The sequence below is a fragment of the Salvelinus namaycush genome, chromosome 9 (assembly GCF_016432855.1).
Source record: "Salvelinus namaycush isolate Seneca chromosome 9, SaNama_1.0, whole genome shotgun sequence".
In the NCBI taxonomy this organism is placed as follows: domain Eukaryota; kingdom Metazoa; phylum Chordata; class Actinopteri; order Salmoniformes; family Salmonidae; genus Salvelinus; species Salvelinus namaycush.
Window position 1 is genome coordinate 448,315 of NC_052315.1, and position 4,288 is coordinate 452,602.

General features: G+C 46.5%; 1 non-coding gene across 1 annotated transcript; it reads left to right on the top strand.

Annotated features, from left to right (window-relative positions):
• The first annotated feature begins 3,630 nt into the window (after nucleotides 1–3,630).
• LOC120054212 lies at nucleotides 3,631–3,749 on the top strand. The gene has a single exon (XR_005477584.1). It is a non-coding gene; the product is annotated as a 5S ribosomal RNA (ribosomal RNA).
• The last annotated feature ends 539 nt before the right edge of the window (nucleotides 3,750–4,288 follow it).

Genomic DNA, 4,288 nt, shown 5'->3' on the forward strand with positions numbered 1-4,288 from the left:
TTCCCAACGGGTCTCGTAGCCCGTGAACAAGCTATACCCCTTTGTGATAACTCTCAGTTTGGGACACACAACCTTGCGAAAAACCGGCCAGTCTTCAAGCCCGAAGTCCACTCCTATAGTCTGGTCTGTATATTCTTCTCCTTCGGCTACTGTATAGAGCTTCACTCTACAGGCCAGGTAATCAAACTGATACCCCCATTGCTGTCCATTAGACATCATCACTTGATCTTTCAGCATAGTCGCGGGCGGTATTTGGGTTCTATACACACTTAAAAAAATGCTTGTTTGGCGCATCGAATATTGTGGCTTTATACTTGGCCCTTTCTCTATGTTTCAGCCGAGGTCCTGCTTCCGTTGTTACAGTCATCACTGCTTTACCACTGATCACAAAATCCATGTTTATTTTTAAAATCTTGTTTAGTGTTCTGGGTCCGCATGTCTTGTTCTGGGCTATATTTATAATGCGTCTGCCGCAAACCCCCCCCCCCCCCCCCCCGGACATTCCTACTTCATAGACAAGAACCCTAAGGGCAATAAAATAGGGTGGGTGTGGGGTCACCCTCTTTGAAATGTTCCAACACAGACCCTCCCCAGTTCAACCAGGTCCCTACACATCAATCATCATGACAACTTCAGAGGAATAGATGCAATATAGATATAAAATAACACACCTTCTAACACGTGACAACAGGAACAGGATGTCCTGGCCGGATGCCCATATTTGGGCATGTACGCGTCATCCGGACATAGCAGTCGGCAGTCCTACAATCTAAGTCCTACAATCTAAGCTAGATGCCCTCAATCTCACACAAATCATCAAGGAACCCACCAGGTACAACCCTAAATCCGTAAACATGGGCACCCTAATAGACATTATCCTGACCAACTTGCCCTCCAAATACACCTCTGCTGTCTTCAATCAAGATCTCAGCGATCACTGCCTCATTGCCTGTATCCGCTACGGGCCCGCGGTCAAACGACCACCCCTCATCACTGTCAAACGCTCCCTAAAACACTTCTGCGAGCAGGCCTTTCTAATCGACCTGGCCCGGGTACCCTGGAAGGATATTGACCTCATCCCGTCAGTTGAGGATGCCTGGTCATTCTTTAAAAGTTACTTCCTCACCATATTAGACAAGCATGCTCCGTTCAAAAAATGCAGAACTAAGAACAGATATAGCCCTTGGTTCACTCCAGACCTGACTGCCCTCGACCAGCACAAAAACATCCTGTAGCGAACTGCAATAGCATCGAAGAGCCCCCACGATATGCAACTGTTCAGGGAAGTCAGGAACCAATACACGCAGTCAGTCAGGAAAGCAAAGGCCAGCTTTTTCAAGCAGAAATTTGCATCCTGTAGCTCTAACTCCAAAAAGTTCTGGGATACTGTAAAGTCCATGGAGAACAAGAGCACCTCCTCCCAGCTGCCCACTGCACTGAGGCTAGGTAACACCGTCACCACCGATAAATCCGTGATAATCGAAAACTTCAACAAGCATTTCTCAACGGCTGGCCATGCCTTCCTCCTGGCGACTCCAACCTTGGCCAACAGCCCCGCCCCCCCCGCTGCTACTCGCCCAAGCCTCCCCAGCTTCTCCTTTACCCAAATCCAGATAGCAGATGTTCTGAAAGAGCTGGAAAACCTGGACCCATACAAATCAGCTGGGCTTGACAATCTGGACCCCCTATTTCTGAAACTGTCCGCCGCCATTGTCGCACCCCCTATTACCAGCCTGTTCAACCTCTCCTTCGTATCATCTGAGATCCCCAAGGATTGGAAAGCTGCCGCGGTCATCCCCCTCTTCAAAGGGGGAGACACCCTGGACCCAAACTGTTACAGACCTATATCCATCCTGCCCTGCCTATCTAAGGTCTTCGAAAGCCAAGTCAACAAACAGATCACTGACCATCTTGAATCCCACCGTACCTTCTCCGCTGTGCAATCCGGTTTCCGAGCCGGTCACGGGTGCACCTCAGCCACGCTCAAGGTACTAAACGATATCATAACCGCCATCGATAAAAGACAGTACTGTGCAGCCGTCTTCATCGACCTGGCCAAGGCTTTCGACTCTGTCAATCACCATATTCTTATCGGCAGACTCAGTAGCTTCGGTTTTTCTAATGACTGCCTTGCCTGGTTCACCAACTACTTTGCAGACAGAGTTCAGTGTGTCAAATCGGAGGGCATGTTGTCCGGTCCTCTGGCAGTCTCTATGGGGGTAACACAGGGTTCAATTCTTGGGCCGACTCTTTTCTCTGTATATATCAATGATGTTGCTCTTGCTGCGGGCGATTCCCTGATCCACCTCTACGCAGACGACACCATTCTGTATACTTCTGGCCCTTCCTTGGACACTGTGCTATCTAACCTCCAAACTAGCTTCAATGCCATACAACACTCCTTCCGTGGCCTCCAACTGCTCTTAAACGCTAGTAAAACCAAATGCATGCTTTTCAACCGTTCGCTGCCTGCACCCGCACGCCGACTAGCATCACCACCCTGGACGGTTCCGACCTAGAATATGTGGACATCTATAAGTACCTAGGTGTCTGGCTAGACTGCAAACTCTCCTTCCAGACTCATATCAAACATCTCCAATCCAAAATCAAATCTAGAGTCGGCTTTCTATTTCGCAACAAAGCCTCCTTCACTCACGCCGCCAAACTTACCCTAGTAAAACTGACTATCCTACCGATCCTCGACTTCGGCGATGTCATCTACAAAATAGCTTCCAATACTCTACTCAGCAAACTGGATGCAGTTTCTCACAGTGCCATCCGTTTTGTTACTAAAGCACCTTATACGACCCACCACTGCGACCTGTATGCCCTAGTCGGCTGGCCCTCGCTACATGTTCGTCGTCAGACCCACTGGCTTCAGGTCATCTACAAGGCTATGCTAGGTAAAGTACCGCCTTATCTCAGTTCACTGGTCACGATGGCTACACCCACCCGTAGCACGCGCTCCAGCAGGTGTATCTCACTGATCATCCCTAAAGCCAAAACCTCATTTGGACGCCTTTCCTTCCAGTTCTCTGCTGCCTGCGACTGGAACGAATTGCAAAAATCTCTGAAGTTGGAGACTTTTATCTCCCTCAACAACTTTAAACATCTGCTATCCGAGCAGCTAACCGATCGCTGCAACTGTACATAGTCCATCGGTATATAGCCCACCCAATTTACCTACCTCACCCCCCATACTGCTTTTATTTATTTACTTTTCTGCTCTTTTGCACACCAGTATCTCTACTTGCACATGATCATCTGATGATTTATCACTCCAGTGTTAATCTGCTAAATTGTAATTATTCGATTTATTGCCTACCTCCTCATGCCTTTTGCACACATTGTATATAGATTCTCTTTTTTTCTACCATGTTATTGACTTGTTTATTGTTTACTCCATGTGTAACTCTGTGTTGTTGTCTGTTCACACTGCTTTGCTTTATCTTGGCCAGGTCGCAGTTGCAAATGAGAACTTGTTCTCAACTACCTGGTTAAATAAAGGTGAAATAAAAAAATAAAATAAAAAAATAATAAAAAATAGGGTCATAATTCAAAACTTTGACCCGCGCCGTCTACTTTTTATCTCTTGGTGCACCAAAATAGTGCACCAAGAGATGTTCTCTTGCTTACGGCCATACCAGCCTGAGTACGCCCGATCTCGTCGGATCTCGGAAGCAAAGCAGGGTCGGGCCTGGTTAGTACTTGGATGGGAGACTGCCTGGGAATACCAGGTGCTGTAAGATTTTTGTCCACTAGGGGGGGCTCTTGCATCATTTAATCAGCAACACTGCCTTGTAGTGTTCATTTGATACTGAATGTTTATTTGACTAAATGCATCTTGTAAGGGCTAGTCTTTCCGGTCCTATTAATAGGATCATTGATCCTTTTGTGGTCAGGGATCAACTGCCTTTAAATTATAAGACAAATAAGAATATTGTTACTGAATGCAGCTTGTGTGTGCTTTGTGCTCCCTCACCCTGTTCAAATGATCAAAGGAAATAATGCTGGTTAGTGGAACTGGACTGGTGTCTGATGGCCGTGTGTTTTCCATGGTGGAATTAAAACCCTTTGTCCGTTTTCTCCCACAAGGCTGAAATATGCGATCTCGCTTTGAAATGTAAGCAAGGTTTGTTTGTATTTCATCCAACTCTCTGTGCTACAAAGTGATGGCTACAGTATAAGCAATTTCTTCCACTTTTTGAGTGACACAAATATGAAGCTGCTTATCTAAATGGTGAAAATGCAATAGCTGTTAATCAGACTCACTTTGACTTTATATAGT